Source organism: Culex quinquefasciatus, chromosome 2 (genome assembly GCF_015732765.1).
Source record: "Culex quinquefasciatus strain JHB chromosome 2, VPISU_Cqui_1.0_pri_paternal, whole genome shotgun sequence".
NCBI lineage: Eukaryota > Metazoa > Arthropoda > Insecta > Diptera > Culicidae > Culex > Culex quinquefasciatus.
The window spans coordinates 57,214,744-57,233,205 of record NC_051862.1 but is presented as its reverse complement, the minus strand read 5'-3'; the positions used below and the strand labels follow the sequence as shown (position 1 = coordinate 57,233,205).

The window sequence follows — 18,462 nt, the reverse complement described above, 5'->3', positions numbered from 1 at the left end:
TACGGTTCCTCCGGGGTCGTCGGGGGATGACCCGTCGTAGAGGTTTGGAGGACGTTGATAACGCCCGTCGAGTTGTGGGACGCACCAAAGGTCGCGTTACCGAGAGGGCGCTGGCCGAAGGCTGATCGTAAGATTAGCAGCAGTGTTGCCAGCAGTAGAGGAGTGAGTAGTGATCGCGGCATTGTTGTTTGCGATTTTTTTGTTCTACTTTTCCTCAAAGAAAAGGTATTTGTTTTTTTTTTCGGTTAAATTTTTCTTCACTTTTCACTTTTTTGCTCACTACTCTCCACTCTGTTTTTCCACGATAGCATCTACGTGTGTTAGTGCGTTTGTAAAAGGAGAGATTTTCCGGAGAGGACACTCTCACAGCTTCTGAGATAGGGATGCTGTGAGCTTTTTTTCGAAAATCTCAGTGGGGCCAACTGGAAAATCCTTGCACCCCCCACTCTCTGCTCCACCCCACACTAATTTTCACGATTTTTTTGCGTTCCTTCAGACTTTCGTGATATCCTGCTCAACTCGGAAAATGTTGTAAGAGTTGGATTTTTTTTTCGCTTCTGCACTATTTTTTTCACCCTTGATGGCGACGGTGCCTGCCGAGCGCAAATGCTGTCCAAGGGACCATTTTGGGGCCGTTCGATCACTACACTGATTTTGGGGGGTCATTTCTTGAATTTCTACACGTTTCACTAATTTCTCCGAGGTTGGCCTTAAAACCGATCGCCATACTTTTTCCTCGCTTCGCCGCCATAACTCATCCTGGACGAGCACAGGTAGCGCCCCTTGGTAGGTCCCATTATGCCTCGGAACTCCGAAGGTTGCTCTCGGTCAAAGTCCTGCTGCTGCTGGTTATCCTTTTTCCAGCACAGCTTCCATTTTGGGGCACACGCACACACCGACTCACATTACACACCTGGATCCACTCCCTGCGCAAAAATCCGTACATCAATCCACATTTCGACCACCCAAAAGGGGCACTAACTTCTCCTGACGCCCCGTTTTCGGGAACCACCTGGCCACCGGATTCCGGAACCCCCGGGTTCACCCCAAGTCGACGCCCCGAACCCGAGATTTTTCCTCCTCTTCTTATTTCTTCTCTCACTTTTCAGGACCAAAAACGCAAAACCCTCACCGTCGTCGTCGTCGTCGTCCTGCGGAAAAGGGCACAGTTCACCACGACCCACACGTAATCCCGTCGCGGAGGGTTGGCCACGCGCGAGTTCCTAATCCAGGGGGTGGAACTCGCGATCCTTGCGGGCTCGAAAATTTTCCTCCAGGAAAACTTTTTCTCCGTCGCGGTGCGTTTTTTTTTCTTGCTTGTCTTCCTTCGGCACCCGTTTTTCACGCGCACCCCGAAATCACTTTTCACTTTTCCTCGCACTCACACGCGAACGAAGGAACGACGACTCTGAACGGTTCAGGCTGGTTGATGCTGGCTCGCTGGCGCTGGCGATGTCGTTCGTCCCTGTAAGTCGGAGAGTGGAAGAGAGAGTATTCGTGAGGAAAATCTCTCACAGCATCCGTCCGTCCTTGATGAGGGGGTGGTTGGTGGGTGGGATGGGATGGAAAAAAGCTTCGGAAAATGGATGCTGTTTGTGAGATCAGTGAGGGATTCTCATGAAATGTAATTATTTTAACTTATTTATATGAAACTTAAAAATATGGTGTTGATGACTATAATTTAGCAATGTTGGATATTTTTATTTGTCTGAAAACGGTCACCCTTCATCCAAAACTGTTCTTAAACAATTGAAAAAAAATGATTTATTAAGAAATTAAATTTAAATGTTCCTATTGGAAAGAATGCTAATGATCAATGTTTAACTTTATAAAAATCATAAATTAATAAAAATAAATAAGCGGTTTTTTTTTCAAAAGAATATCAAATTGCTGTTTAGTGATTGAAAGACAAAAATCAGATGTTGGGACTGCAATAACTCACAAAAAAAAAGATGTTCGAAAAAATAATTACTTCCGTGATCTTTGTTGTTTGTAAAATAGCTAACAACACAGAAAAAAGCGCCGTTCTCTAAAGTTGGCGTTCTCTAAAGTTCGAAAAAATCGTATTTTTCATTGAGAAAAACATTAACATTTTTTTTTCTGCCATTTTCTGTTACTCGACTGTAAAGGGTAATTTTTTTTTTCGCATGATCAAAAATTGAAGGAGTCGTACTGCCCCTCCGTCACGAGATATCAAAAAAACGGACCTCGGATTCGTGATCAGGGACAAAAGTTACTCCTTAGGACAAAGTTTCACGCAAATCGAAGAGGGGTCGGGGCAACTTTTCCCGATTTCGTGTGAGTTGATAAAGAATTACCCTACACCCAGAACTGGACATCGGCTTACGAGAGTATAAAGAGCACGATTCAGTATTAAAATGGTACTGTGTGCGGTCTGAGAGAATAAATCCCGAAATTACCGAGAGTACTTTACTCATGGGTTCATCTTCAAAAAAAGTTCATCTATCAAAAAATAAAAAGTACCGGTACCGAGACTTGAACCCAAGACCTTCGGCATATTGAACCGTGCCTTTGCCGTATGGGCCACCATGGTTCGGTGACTAAGTGGCGGTCATTTGTCCATATAAGCCACTCAATAGGATGAACTGTTCCAATGAACGAATGAACACGCGAGAGGACTATACTCTCGCAAAATAGCACTTTCCTCGCGTTTCTTTTCGTGAGGACTATCCCCTCGTTCTTTAACTTTAGGTGTATATGCAATCTAAACTACCGTTTTTAATTTATAGATTTCTTTGCCTATTTTTTCTTAAAAAATGCAAAATTTCACATTTTCATTTATAGTGTCATACTGTAGGTTGCCTCGGAATAACTTATTGAGACTTTTTCAATCAATCGTCTATTATAAAATATTTAGAAAAAAGTAATCCAGCTGCATGTGAAAAGCTTGGGTATAAAATAACTTTTGCATTATTTTATGAAATTTAATGTAATATTAATTATTATGCCAGGACCCGTGGTGTAGGGGTAAGCGTGGTTGCCTCTCACCCAGTCGGCCTGGGTTTGATCCCAGAAGGTCCCAGTGGCATTTTTCGAGACGAGATTTGTCTGATAACGCCTTCCGTCAGACGGGGAAGTAAATGTTGGCCCCGGACTAACCTAAAAAGGTTAGGTCGTTAGCTCAGTCCAGGTGCAGGAGTCGTCTCGCTGGGTCCTGTCTCGGTGGAGTTGCTGGTAGGCAGTTGGACTAACAATCCAAAGGTCGTCAGTTCGAATCCCGGGGTGGATGGAAGCATAGGTGTTAAAAGAGGTTTGCAATTGCCTCAACAATCAAGCCTTCGGACACTTAGTTTCGAGTAGGAATCTCGCAATCGAGCACGCCAAGGCAATGCTGTAGAGCGAATAATTTGATTTTTTGAATGTAATATTGCACCTAGATATAAGTGCAACTTTACAAGCTCATATATCCCAGAACAAATCGTGGTAAACTAAACATCGAATGTCTAGCGTCGATCACATCGATCAGATTTGACGTTTGAATTCATTCCGTTAGAGTGAAAGAGACGGCATGCTTTTTTTCTTTCGAAAATATTTCCCTCCATATTTTGACAGATGTAGTTTAAATGTTGTCGATCGAGAGGCAAGTTAGGAAAATGTAAGTCAACTATCAAGTAAGAATCTTATCCTATTTTAGGATCATCAAAAATATTCTAATTCGTTCCACAGAACCGAATTAACAAAGAAGCAGCCAAGGCAGTGGCTGCGACAACGGAAGAAACCGAAGGCAACGCTTTCCGGCACAGATCCCAGCTTCAGATTTCAAGTGGTCAATATTTCGGTGAGAAAATCTTACCGGGGTAAGGAAATAATTGTAGTTATTTATCTTGTTGAATAAAAACTAAAATAATAAAATAATAAAAACTTATTTTATCTGAAAATATAAAAAAGCAACTACAAATAAATCACTGTGACAAGGGCTAGACACACGCTAGACATCACATGCAACCATGTAGTACGATGTCGGACTACTGTAGGACGTACACTGTCAACCTCATTTTGACAGTTCGAAGCTCGACTGTCTAACGAAACGGTTTCAAAAAACGCGATAGCGGTCCTACGGTAAAGCGATGGTATGACCACCAACTGGCTGCGTCGAACAAGATGGTAGTTCTACAGTCTGTCCTACCCAGTTCTACATTTTTCACCGGGTAGTAGGGTGGCTCGAGATGGTACTACAATACTTTCTTGGGAAAAGTTTTAGAGAATTTTCCCAATTTCAACGCTATTGAGGCCCAAAAGGCATAAATAAAAACATTGTTCTAGTTTGATTTGATCATTTTTTAAAATTTTCCATATAACAACGAGCCAGTTTATCCTTTACACCGTTCTGCTGGCCGAGCGGGCTCAGACACCAGTCCTCTCTGTGCGTGCTGGGTTTGAATCCCGTCGGTTTCAACTTTTTAATTCGTTAAAAAAACTGTACATGTAGTACAGTAAGTAACTTTTCTCACAAAGGTGATGTGCATACTTTTGCATTCATTTTTGCCTTCCTCACATTACTGAGGAAAGGCTATAAAATCACACAAAAAACGAAATTCTTAATTTGACCTCCTAGACCCACCTTCATGTATACTTATCGACTCAGAATCACATTCTGAGCAAATGTCTGTGTGTGTGGTGGGATGTTGATAAAAAAAAAATACACGGGATTGTCTCGGCACTGGCTGAACCGATTTGGACCGTTTTGGTTTCATTCGATCCGTCTTGGGGTCCCATAAGTCGCTATTGAAAATTATAAAGTTTAGTAATGTACTTCTAAAGTTATGCTAAGAAACCCCGTCATGTTATATTTTTTTAGAAATGTATTTGAAAGACCTTTCCAACGAAATCAAAAGATTGAAGATCCGATAACCCTATCAAAAGTTATAAGCACTTAAGAGCAAGTTTTTCACCAATGTGTAACAGGTTGTATCGAGGTGCTCCGATTTGGATGAAACTTTCAGCTTTTGTTTGTCTATACATGAGATGAACCCATGCCAAATATGAGCCCTCTACGACAAAGCGAAGTGGGGTAAAACGGACTTCGAAGTTTGAGGTCCAAAAAACCTAAAAAATCTTAAAATTGCTCGCATTTCCGTAAAACTTCATCAATTCCAACTCTCGTAGATGCATTTGAAAGGTCTTTCGAAGCACTTCAAAATGGGCTATAGACATCCAGGATCGGTTTGACTTTTTCTCATAGCTTTTGCTAATTACTGTTGAAAATTGATTTTTTTAAAACCTCAATATCTTTTTGCAACAGCCTCCAACACCCATACTCCTGTAAGTCAAAAGATAGGTAATTTCATGGACTACAAGCCTACGGTATTAACTTTTTGGCCAATCGCAGTTTTTCTCATAGTTTTTCGATTTTTCCACAACAAACATTTTACAACGTTAGTTTTTACCCTGTAGGCATGAAATTACAGCGGCATTTTTGGTCTCAATTTTATCATGTTCAGAATCCTCGGAAAATTTTACGTTAGTTAGAAGTATTGGAGTGGTAAATTTGATTTATAAAAATAATTAAATAAAACATTTTTGAAAAAAGAAATTGATTTTATTTACTTTGCGATCAATACGTCAAATCGTCGCCATCGTGCTAACTTGTCGTACGTGCATTTTGGGCCAAATTGAGTTAAGAACGCCATTTTGTGCAGCTCACAATGCCTCACCTTTTGACCTTCACAGATCCCCAAAATTCGATTTCAATCCTGAGATATTCAACAAAAACCGAAAAAACTCCGTGCATTTTTGTCACTTTACATATGAAAGAAGTTTCAATCTTGTCGTGCTATCTTGTCACTCCATGAAAATTGATGTAAGTGCGACAAAAGGCCAAAGGGATTTCAGGCCAGGAAAGTCAGGATGCGTTTGTCGCACGTAAAAGCTAGACTGCCGTAAACATTTGTAATTATAACTCGAGACTCCAGCAACCAACTTCAACCAAACTTTGGGACAATGCACAGAATGGTGAGCCAAACAAAACGTGTTTGTTATTGTTTACTTTGCGTGCTCTCGTTTTTGAATATTCAAGGTCAAACATTAAAACGCGTTTTTGCGACAAGATAGCACGACGACGTCGAAATGCTGTATCAAGTACACCCAAAATTCCGAGTCGAGAGAATCGTTCCCTCAAAATTTATTGAGGGCTCAGCGCCAAAATCGAGATAATAGTTCTACCAACTCACACCACCATGAAAATGAGTTCATTCGTGGATTGATACAATAAATCTTCTACAAGTGTCATACATCGACATCTGAACACTCCTTAGACACTAAGCTTGGGCGGCCGAGGCAGTTAAGTCATTGGGTTAGTATGCCAAAGGTCAGTGGTTCGATTCCCGTAGTTGTCACTTTTGGTTTTTTGTTTTGACGGATGAACTTTTTTGCAAATGAACCTCGAGAGAATTATTCTTTCGCCCATCTCGAGCTGTGTTCTCTGTGTCCGTAAATAGTACCACTATTGTCTCGTCTCGAGGCCATTATTCTCTCGGACTAGCACTGCCCAGTTTTGGGTGTAGGCGAAAACCTGTTTCACCCCTAATCCAACAAATTGTTAAAAAATACTTTAATTCATTCTAAATGGCAATTTTTCCAATCAAATTTACAACTCCAATACTTCTAACTAACGTGAAATTTTCCGAGGATTCTGAATATGACAAAATTGAGACCAAAAAGTGCCGCTATGGAGGCCTACAGGGTAAAAACTAACGTTGTAAAATGTTTGTTGTGGAAAAATCGAAAAACTATGAGAGAAACTGCGATTGGCCAAAAAGTTAATACCACAAGCTTATAGTCCATGAAATTACCTATCTTTTGACCTACAGGAGTATGGGTGTTGGAGGCTGTTGCAAAAAGATATTGAGGTTTTAAAAAAATCAATTTTCAACAGTAATTAGCAAAAGCTATGAGAAAAAGTCAAACCGATCCTGGATGTCTATGGCCCATTTTGAAGTGCTTCGAAAGACCTTTCAAATCCATCTACGAGAGTTGGAATTGATGAAGTTTTACGGAAATGCGAGCAATTTTAAGATTTTTTAGGTTTTTTGGACCTCAAACTTCGAAGTCCGTTTTACCCCACTTCCCTTTGTCGTAGAGGGCCCATATTTGGCATGAGTTCATCTCATGTATAGACAAACAAACGCTGAAAGTTTCATCCAAATCGGAGCACGATACGACCTCTAGAACAAACCGAGCAGAATTTACAAATACTGCCTCTTAAGTGTTATTTATGAACTATTTAGAGACCGGATCTTATATATTTCGATGAGAACGTTGTCCGGATCTATCATGCGACCTGTCGATGGATAGGTGATCAAATGACCTTTCTAACGAGTTCAAAAGATTGAAGATCCGATAGCCCTATCAAAAGTTATAAGCACTTAAGAGTTAATTATGAACTTTTTACAGACCGGATCTCATATATTTCGATGAAAACGTTGTCCGGATCTATCATGCGACCTGTCAATGAATAGGTAATCTTAAGACCTTTCCAATGAGTTCAGTAGTTTGCAGATCTGATAACCCTATCAGCACATAAGTGCCCTGAATTATGAAGATCTGACTACCCAATCTGATTGTATGAATAAAAGTTGATAGAACACTGAAAGGTCCGCCCTTGTGTATCTATTTTGATAAACATTACCCTCCTAATTTTAATAATTCAATGATTAATTAACATTGTTTTTTTTAAGGCATCATAAATTATTCCGATGAAACCAAACACATAAAATCATCGTCAGTTTCTCAGAGAATTCCTCCACCGTGACTCGTGAGCTTTTCGCACGAGGAGGAGTTTTGCTCTTTTGGCAAGCTCTGTCTGGCAGCAGACCCTGTGGGGGTGGGTGCGTGAGTTCAAGGAATATGGATGCTGTACTCTGGTCCAAAGGAAAATAACCCCCGCCTCTGCAAGCTTCCCTAGCGTTTCAGTTTCACTCACCGCCTTGATTGAGTGAGCAAGTGAGTGAGTGAGCTTTTGCGTCTCTCAAAACATTGTCCCTTCCCTTGTCTGGCGGTCGTAATGCCGAGTCGTAGTACTACGGGATGTTTCGTACAGCATGATGTGCCGGGAGCTGGATTGCGAGAACTGTGGTCCATTATCAAAACGAGATGCCATGGTATTGATACTTTGCAATCAAGGCTGGATTCTGAAGATTTTTTTTATTTAACATGTGTTTTTTTCAGCATAAAGTGAAAGTGTTCAACACTTTTTTAGAAGTCAGATTTTCATTTGGGTCATTACGTGCCAACTCTTCGGTTTGCGTGAAACTTTGTCTCTTTGTCCGTTTTGCGATATCTCGTGAAAAAATTTTAAGCAATCAAAAAAGACATTTTTGTCAAAAAAGACAAGTTTAGTAAAACAAGGTTGTCAACTAAAATTAGTTAAACAATCAAGAATATTAAATTATGTTCAAGCGATTGAAGGTTAATTTTAAAACACCAATATTGATTTCATCGAATAACATAATTCGTTGCCAAGATTTTATTTGTACAAAATGCTTTGTACCTATGTTCACTTAAATGAATTGACGATTTCCGTTACAAATCACAAACCATCATAAAAAGATCCAACTTTGCTCAAATACTAAACCCATCAGTTCGAAACCAATCCACAGCATCCTGGCTTTCGAAAAATCTTCCAGCAGCATCCTCCAAAAGAGAAGGAGAGTCTCGCTCGCACCAGAGCAGCACAGCATCCTCACAACACCCACACCAACGCAGCTTCTTATCAGTCGGCCAAATGTTTGCGTTGTTTCACGTAAGCCAGCAATGCCCACCACCACCACCACCACAGGTCTCCCTTTGGTAGAATTCTCTTGTGTTTTGTGCTACTCACGGTGTCATGGATTACAAAACGGTGATGAGTGAGAGCGTGCGTATGCTTTTCTCACTTTGGTGAGATGAACTTTCTCATCTCATAGTCACAGAATCGTGCTTTCGGGATTGCGAGTGTGTGTGTGTTTGTTTTTCCATTCACTATGCGAAAATTGTTGATGATCTTCGCTAGGAGTATTGTAAAAGCAGTGGATGAGAAGCTTTTTTCCCCGAATTCCGAGGTCAAGCGTTCTACTCTATTTCGATGGGATGAGAAGGAGGAGGAGGGGTTTTCTCACTGTTGTTGTTTTTTATTTGTCATTGAACGTAGCACAATTGCATCCGGGTTTCACGTGGCGAGTCTATTAAGGATAAACCGGCCACTTGTAGGGAGAGCATGTGGGGCAGGACAAAGAAATTGTCAGTCGAAACATGTCGACACACAACCGTCATGATCTCTCTCAAGGACTTGTGGCTAGTGTCCTCCATGGTTGGTATCAACCGGTTCACTAACGATATTTTGATTAAAGTATTCCACTCGTGTAAATATGCAAAAACATCAGCCAGTGTTAACGTATTTGACTATGAATTTGTCCATTTAGAAAAGGACTGTAAATATTAATACCTTTGGAAAAAAAGATTGAAATTTATCACAATCACGATGCTATTCAGAATGTTGTTTTCCTGATTTTAAGTACATTCAATTTCAATACGCCATGCCTTCCGCCATGGCGCACCATGTGTGACAAAAATGAAAAATTGAAAATTAAAGTTTAGTAGTGTAAGGATTTTTCCTATTTTTTCTCATACTTTCAAAAACGCTTTCCCAGATTTTGAGCAAGATTGGATGGAATTTGAATTTTTGGCGGCTTTGAGAGTGCAGACATTTTTGTTATTTCTAGTAGCGGAAACTTCAAATTTCGTAAAAAAATATTTTTTCTTAAAACTTGCATAATTCAGCCAGTTTCAAACCGAATTTGATTCCTTTGGCTGCATTCAAAAGGTATTTAAAAGTTGTTAATTTGATTGACCCCTCCCCCTTTTTGGATTTCTTAGAGTAACAAAATCCCCCTCTCCCTCGTCTTTTTATGACTTGCTTAAATATTCCTGAAAACTTCAACGGCGAAAATACTTTCTATCGTAAAGCCACGATGTGTATCTGAGGAGAATTATTGGAACAAAGTGATGCGGGCAGTGAAACACAAATTAGTTAATGAGCGATTGCAAATTGCAAATTGGTGAGTGAGATAAAGTCATTCAAAATTGCTAAAATGTGTATGACGCAATCTCACCCCCAGACCTAATGTCACCCCTGACGACGGTACATACTTTTTTTTGATACGATAGATTTTCTTGTGAGAATCCTAACCATGCAAGATATTTTTTCAGTTGTCCCAAAAAGTCTTCCAAAACGCAGTTTTTCCCGAGCAGACGGAAATAACTTGGGAAGGTCAGTTTTTGATATTGTGAGAAGATCGAAATATGTTATTGGGATGATCGGATTAGTTGTTAAAATAACAAAAATCAATAACAAAGATTTGTTCGAAGAATAACTTAAACTGTTATTATGTTGTTATTTCAATAACAAATCAATAACACAGAAGGAATCATGAAGGAATAACAAGATTTGTTATTTTGTGCGGAGAGGTGGAGCAGCATAATAACAAAAAATGTTATTGAACTGGTATGTCTCCATAACAAAAAAAGTTATTGTTTTGGTTTATTTGTAGTTTGCAAATAAACCTGCAGTTGCCATAACTCCTCTGTACTAGTCAGGGCTGCAGAGTCGGGTACCTCCAAGCGACTTTGAATCAATACTTTGAAGACAACTCCGACTCTGGATGCAGGATATGACGTCAACGACGACTTCAGCTCTCCAAAAATATCCGACTTCACAGATTCCGACTCCAAGTAAAAGTTGCTGAATCCGATGCAGTCTCCGAGGTCTCACTCCAGCTCGAACTTCAACGTCAGCTCCGACTTCCTGGCTCTGTGAAAAGAATAACAGTTTTTGTTATTCACACTTCAAATAAATCAATTCCGTTAGGGAATATAACAAAATTTAAAAAAAAATGAACTCTCAAAAGTTAATTTTATAGGATTAACTTCAGCTTAAAACCCCATTTCATGGGGAAATAAATGACCCCGATAAAATTGGTCAAAATTATTTCATAGTTTTAGCCAATTTTAGTAAAATCCCTTAGGGGGTATATCAAATAATTAAAAAAATCTACTTTCAAAATTTCAACTTTTTAGAATAATTTTAGCTTAAGAACGCCATTTCATGGCCACAATAATGACCCCGACGAAACTGGTCAAAATTATCCCATAGTTCTAGCCAATTTTAGCAAAGTCCCTTTTTAGAATAGTTTTAGCTTAAGGACCCCATTTCATGACCAAAATAATGACCCTGACGAAATTGGTCAAAATTATCCCATAGTTCTAACCATTTTAAACAAAGTCCTTTAGGGGGTATATCAAATAATTAAAAAAGTCAACTTTCAAAATTTCAACTTTTCAGAATAATTTTAGCTTAAGGACCCCATTTCATGGCCAAAATAATGACCCCGACGAAATTGGTCAAAATTATCCCAAAGTTCTAGCCAATTTTAGTAAAGTCCCTTAGGGGGTATATCAAATAATTAAAAAAATCAACTTTCAAAATTTCAGCTTTTTAGAATAATTTTAGCTTAAGGACCCCATTTCATGGCCAAAATAATGACCCCGACGAAATTGGTCAAAATTATCCCATAGTTCCAGCCAATTTTAGTAAAGTCCCTTAGGGGGTATATCAAATAATTAAAAAATCAACTTTCAAAATTTCAACATTTTAGAATAATTTCAGCTTAAGGACCCCATTTCATGGCCAAAATAATGATTCTGACGAAATTGGTAAAAATCATCCCATAGTTCTTACCAATTTTAGCAAAGTCCCTTAGAGGGTATATCAAATAATTAAAAAGATCAACTTTTTAGAATAATTTTAGCTTAAGGACCCCATTCCATGACCAAAATAATGACCCTGACGAAATTGGTAAAAATCATCCCATAGTTCTTACCAATTTTAGCAAAATCCCTTAGGGGGTATATCAAATAATTAAAAAAATCAACTTTCAAAATTTCAACTTTTTAGAATAATTTTAGCTTAAGGACCCCATTTCATGGCCAAAATAATGACCCCGACGAAATTAGACAAAATTATCTCAAAGATCTAAACATATGTATTTAACAAAAGAAAAAATAAAAACAGATTGTGTTATGGACACTTAGAAACTTTTCCATTTGGGCGATTTATGGTAATTTTATTTCTAAGTCAGTATACCGAACGAATAACAAATTTTGTTATTAGGAGAGTTTTTGAAATGTATAACATTTCCTCTTATTAGCGTGTTATAAAACATTTTCAATATTATATCACTTCAATACCAAATTTTGTTATTTTATCAGAAACTGTTATTATTTTTTCTTCTTGAAGTTGAACTTCAGGATAAAATAATAACAATTTTTGTTATTTTAACAGGATTTGTTATTGAAATATTATTAATTTTGTTATTACCGTCTGCCCGGGTTACCTTACATATTTTTATGTGTAGCTTAGTACATAAAAAATAGAGCTGACCTTTGCTCTGATGAGGAGAGGAGGGAAGATGGAATATAAAAAAAAATAAAACCTTATTCTCAACTTTTAAATTAAAATGTATTCCTTTAACTATCCCACATCTATTAGCTATTTCAAAGGTTATTTTTGCATTTTTTTCCTACTTTATCCAATTAGTTCTCCTTAGTACCAGTAAACTCTCTCCCCATTTTGAAAAAATCAGCTGTTGAAAGGTAGTCTATATCTCAGCTCAGGATAACAACTGCACCAATGTAATTGTTAAAACAACCTAATAAAATGAAATGAAATGAAATGAAAATTAAAATGTATCACAAATTACTCTAATTAATAACTCCAATGCAAAAAAAAAACATAATAAATTATTAATTTTGTAGGTGTCGATTTTTTTTGTGCACCCCAGTATTTGGAGAAAATTCGAAAGGGGAAGGAAATAAAAACCTGATCGTTGGCCTCAACAAAAATCTAGCGTTTTTTCAAAGATCCTATAATTTATTGTGTTTCATATGTTTATAGGACTTTAAAAACAACTCTAGAAATGTCTTCTGATCTTTTTCTACCTTAACTACCGATACTACTAAAATGTATACAGTTGAAATGTTATGATAATCTCATAGAAGCCAAATAACACTTTCCCTCAAATACACAAATTTTGGATCACCCTATTTACTGGACCACCCTAACGTTATTACTGTACTGACCCTGATCATCATTTCGGAAGTTGACAAAGCTGTTAATTAAAAGTGTGGTATCTACGAATTTTGTTTAACAAAATTTCGGGTTTGGATCATTGTGATATAGTACCACCCAAACATATTATTTGTTAAGATTTTCACACACACAAAATCGTAATTTTTCGTAAAAACCACTTTTTTCAAAAAATCATATCTCTATCTTTTCAAAATATTCAATTCGATTTTAGCTGCTTTTTTAGGTAATTAGTTTGGCTATTTGGGAAAAATAGTAAGAAGTTTCAAAATTCTAACTTAACATTTGAAAAGGTCGTATGAAAACTTAAAATGCTGTTTTGAAGTTCTCGGGACCAAAGAGCCTATGTCTGGAAATATTTTTACCTGATTCCTCGGAAAATTTTACATAACAAATCAAAAAATGGTGAAGTTATACTTTAAATTTTCTGAGATACGATTTAGGAAAAATAAAAACTGAAACTGCGATAACTTGAAAATTTTAGCGATGACCTATACACTTAAACCCCGATGGTTTGGCACCAACTGTTGTCAAACGAACGGGCTCACGTTTTAGTTTGACACCCCTTTTACACGGAGTTCACACACACACTACCAAACGTTTGTTTTGATAGTGTGCGTGAGCGCCGTGTAAAAAGTGACAGTTCGTCACTTTTTAGTTTGACTTTGACCAACCAACGGGGTACAAACTAAAAAAGTGTCAAACGAAAAAGTGACCAACCACCGGGGGTTGAGTGTACATGTTAGGGTACCAGGTAGTTGCGTATTTCAATTACGAAAATTTTGGTAACCTAACATGTATAGGTCACCAAGTTATCGAAGTTTCAGTTTTTTTTGCCGTTTTCGTTATTTTCCCATTTTTGAGCGTGGCACGTCGAAAACCCCAGTTTTTTTTTTAAATCGTATCACAGAAAATTGAAAACATAACTTCACCATTTTTTGATTTGTTTTGTAAAATTTTCTGAGGAATCAGGTAAACATATTTTCAGACATGGGCTCTTTGGTCCCTAGACCTTCAGAACAGCATTTTAAGTTTTCATACGACCTTTTCAAATGTTAAGCTAGATTTTTGAAACTTCTTACTTTTTTCCAAAAAGCCAAACTAATATCTTTTCTTTTGCGTCAAAGACAGCTAAAATCGGATTGAATGGCGCGGAGATATGATTTTTTGAAAAAAGTTGTTTTTGCGAAAAATGACGAAAATGGCAATTTTTTGGACCCACCTAACACGGCGTAGGTCACCCTAATGGACAAACAAAAAATACGGGTCTAATTATTTTGGCCAAGGAACCCCCAGAAAAATTTTGAGCCCGATCGGAGAACTTTTTTTGCGAATCATGCTGTTTTCATAGGGAATTGCTGAATAAATGTATTTTTTGAATTCAGCTGCCCAAAATTACCCTTATTTGACATATTTGGTACAATACCTGACATTTTTTTTTAAATTTTGTCACACCTTTGTTCGGAAAGGATCCACTGTGTGGCGTGGGGGAGACACAAACTTTAGAAAATCTTTGTACCAGCCTTATCCGAAATGGAATTTTTACGAGGACTTAAAATAATCGAGTCTAGACTGAACTTCAGAATAGGCACTACAGCGTTTTCAATTTATTTTAAAGTGGTGTCTAGATTCCAGATGCGTGTTTTGTGCAATACATGAACCAGAATTTTGCCAAATCATCAAAATAAAATAATTTAATAATGCACAGAGATATTTTTATGCCAAAAAAACATAATCCATCACGCGTTTCCACTTAACTTATTTTAGCCACGAAGAAAAACATCCATTATAGCGCAAGATACCAACCGCGATACACATTCTTGCATCCCATTCAGAGTTAAATTGCTACTCAAGTCCTCCCTCTCTCCCCACTCCTCTATTCAGCCACCCCTTAATTCACCTTTCCAAGCGGAGTCTGGTTGACTTAACAAATATATATCCATACCCAAAGGCCCGACAGCATGGCGATCAGCTAATTGAATTAGAACACACTCTTTCATACCCTCTTGTGGCACTTTATTCCAGAATCAGCCAGGCACGCCGCAGCCGCCAGCAGTCAGTAAGTCGATTTTACGACTTAACTCGCGCGAATTGGCGGCAGCGGCCTGCGGCTTAAGTGCCGCAAAAAAAAAAAAGAAATGACGACACAAGGTGGACGAGGACAGAACCGTGGCCAATTTTTGACTATTTTGAACGAGTGGAAGTTAAGGGAAAATCTGTCCAAACATCAAACGATTTCATAGTTTTTTAAATATTTTAAAATGTTAATGTTTAAGGTCTTCACCAAACGCATTTACGTCAAAACCTGGAAAAACTAATTTTATCTTATATTTTTTCTGAAATTCAATTCAAATATTATGGCTGAAAAATTCAGTCCAATATTTAACATAATGTTATATTATTTCCTTGCATTTCTTAACAAAACTAGTATACGCAACAAGCTGCAAAAAGAAATTTTATTCAGCACGAGTCGTACATTTATCCAAATAGGATTTCCTAGTTGAAAAAATACGACGAGAATGTTTTGTAGCGTGTTGAAAACCAACATTTTTTGCAATTCGGAAAAACATCTTTGTTTTCCTACTTGGATGTTATTTGCTGACAAGGTAAGTGCCAACTCCAACACTGTATCACGCAGAAAAATATTTTGTAGAATCAGCCTGTACGAGGTTCGATTCAACAAAATTTTTGTTGAATATAATCAACGCAGATTTTGCGTTGAAACAAACCTTGATTGTCTCAATTCCACAAAAATCTTTTGTTGTTTTGAAAAAGTTGCTTTGACGTTTAGCGTTGATTCAACAATAATCTTGATTTTCAAATCAACAAAACGTTTTGTTCATTCAAATATGCCTTATTTTTCAAAAATGGATGCTGAAAAGTACATTTTGCAATCTTGTCGTGAAACTACTTACGTTTCCTGTCATTCTCGAGCAACGAAACTGCCTTATATATACCATATATACCATTTCTCAGCCTATTTCTATTATCGGCCTATCAGCACTTTGATCATGAATTACAGCTTTCATAAAGTGTTTTTGACTGTTCCAAAGTAACAAATACAGTCATCCCACATATTCGGAACACCCACAAATTCGGAACACTTTTATGATAATTTGTCAATAGCATGCCAAAAATAGCTTTTCTGTCGACCCTACTATTTTTAGAACCTTCATTTGGACATTATCTTGCTATTTCACTAGTAAAAGTAGTACTTTTTGAACAAAAAACTTCTTTCCAAGACTATTTTGTCCAGAGCAGCAAATCACTGCCTTCAAATTGCCTGTTTCATAATTGTGGGATGTTATTGTGCCTTCTACAATTGTGGAACACCTGAATTTAACTGATATTTTCACAAAAAAAAAGTTATCAAACCATGTATAAAACATCACTAAGCTTGAGTTTCATTGGTTTCAGTGTGTGAAGTCATTATTTGGTAATAAATATGTACTCCTGGAGAGATCCAAAGATTGTTTACATTCGTAAGAAAAAGTGTTCCGAATTTGTGGATTTCAAGGGTCAAAGTAATTCTTCAAAAACTTCATATAATAGTTAAAATTTTCAGATGTTCGATACAGCATTCAAAAGATCGCAAGAAAAGCTTTCAAATGAAGGTAAAAGCGAATCATTAAGTTCAATTATCGATTTGCTATGATTTTTTGAACATTGGCCGATCTGGAAACCGTTCCGAATATGTGGGATGACTGTAGGTCAATTAAAAGTGAGCAAGCAACTCTCCATTGTTGATGTATCTAAAAATGTTGACTTAAACTTTGAAAAATATTTGCAACGGCCTAACAGGAAAATAATTAGTTTTCAACGAAATTACAAAAAAATATTATTAATCTACAAAAATGAACTTTTGAAAATGCTTCCATTTAACCGACGACACGACAAGCCACTCGCCTCCAAAAAGTGGGCACCAAATCCGCTTACCCCTCCGTTTCCTTTGAAATGGAAACGTCAAAACGAAAAATTTGAAAAAATAATTGACTTTGGCAACCCTTCTTATTTTGACGTTTAGAAATGTCATTTCGAAATGTCAGATGTTTAAATTGAATGTCGTTGATTTAACTGATATTCATTTTGAAAAAAATGGCGCCTATAACGTTTGATTACAATTTTGATTTTACAATCGAAAAATGTCGACCTTTTTTTCGACATTATCAATTTTTAATGCAATCTGAGTGCATAATTGACAAGGGGAGCGCGTGGTCGTTAAAAATATTCGGAGTGAAAAGTGATTATTTTTGTGATTTTCAAAGCCCTTCCTATATCATCGTTGATCGGAAGGCACGGCGTCGGGTGGATTGTGTTTAAATTTTTCGAGGTTTTATTTTTTGCGGTGAAAAAGCCATTTCTATATAATGAACAAAAGACGCACTGAGAATTTGGATCGTTGAGTTAATAATGGAGCAAAATAACTGTGTGTGAGTGATTAACCAGAAAGACCTTCCCATAGCATCGTTGCTCGGAAGGCTCGCCGACGGGTCTGTTATGAAAGTCCTCCCCATAGCGTCGTAGCTCGGGAGGCATCGAAAAGCCAATACCTTATCCTACTAACTGATGCCTGATGCTAGAAGGAGATGCTGTGGATTCAACGGTCTCAAGCGGTATTAACAAGTATATAGCGAAAAACTATGTGCTTGATGAGTCTTCAACTTCAACTATCGGACTAACATTCCTCCCTTTCGTTGAACTGCAGGCTTCTTGGGAGGGCGCCGGTATTGACTAATAAAGTAGGGATCTTCAGAGGTTAAACAGTGAACGGATGGTTGGCTCTCACTGATCATTTTTGATTCATTGTTTAACTTCAGCTGATCTGTCAATAACAGAGTAGCAGCTCATTGGCAGTCAACCATGCTCATGCTCATGCTCATGATCATTATCAATTTTTAATGCAATCTTCATCAAATTTTTCGCCATGGTTACCCGAATATAGGTACTCAGAATGATCAATATCAATAAGGAAAACTTTCTCAGAGTTAACTTATAATTTATTAAATATTAAAAACAATAAATCAAAGTGATACGTGTACTGGCAGATGGATAGAGCAAAAATCATTCCAATAGCCATCACCAACAAACTGCCAACAGACGCAAACATCAGCCTCAGTACTGCCAACAACAACCAAAAACAACACCATCAACTAGCCAACACAAAACACGAGACAACTGCGACTGTGACTGCGACGTCGATGTCGGCGATATTTTTAGCGACTTTTTCCGCCGGTGAAAAACTTTCGCGTTTGCCGCCGCGCGCCTTCATAAATATTTTATGTTTTTGCGCGATTTCGATACCTTATGCCAGCAATTTTTAA

General features: G+C 37.6%; 1 long non-coding RNA gene across 1 annotated transcript in view; it reads left to right on the top strand.

Moving 5' to 3' along the window:
- LOC119766796 overlaps positions 1-18,462 on the top strand; it is a 72,207-nt gene that overhangs the window by 32,036 nt on the left and 21,709 nt on the right. The gene's annotated exons all lie outside the window — the stretch shown is intronic.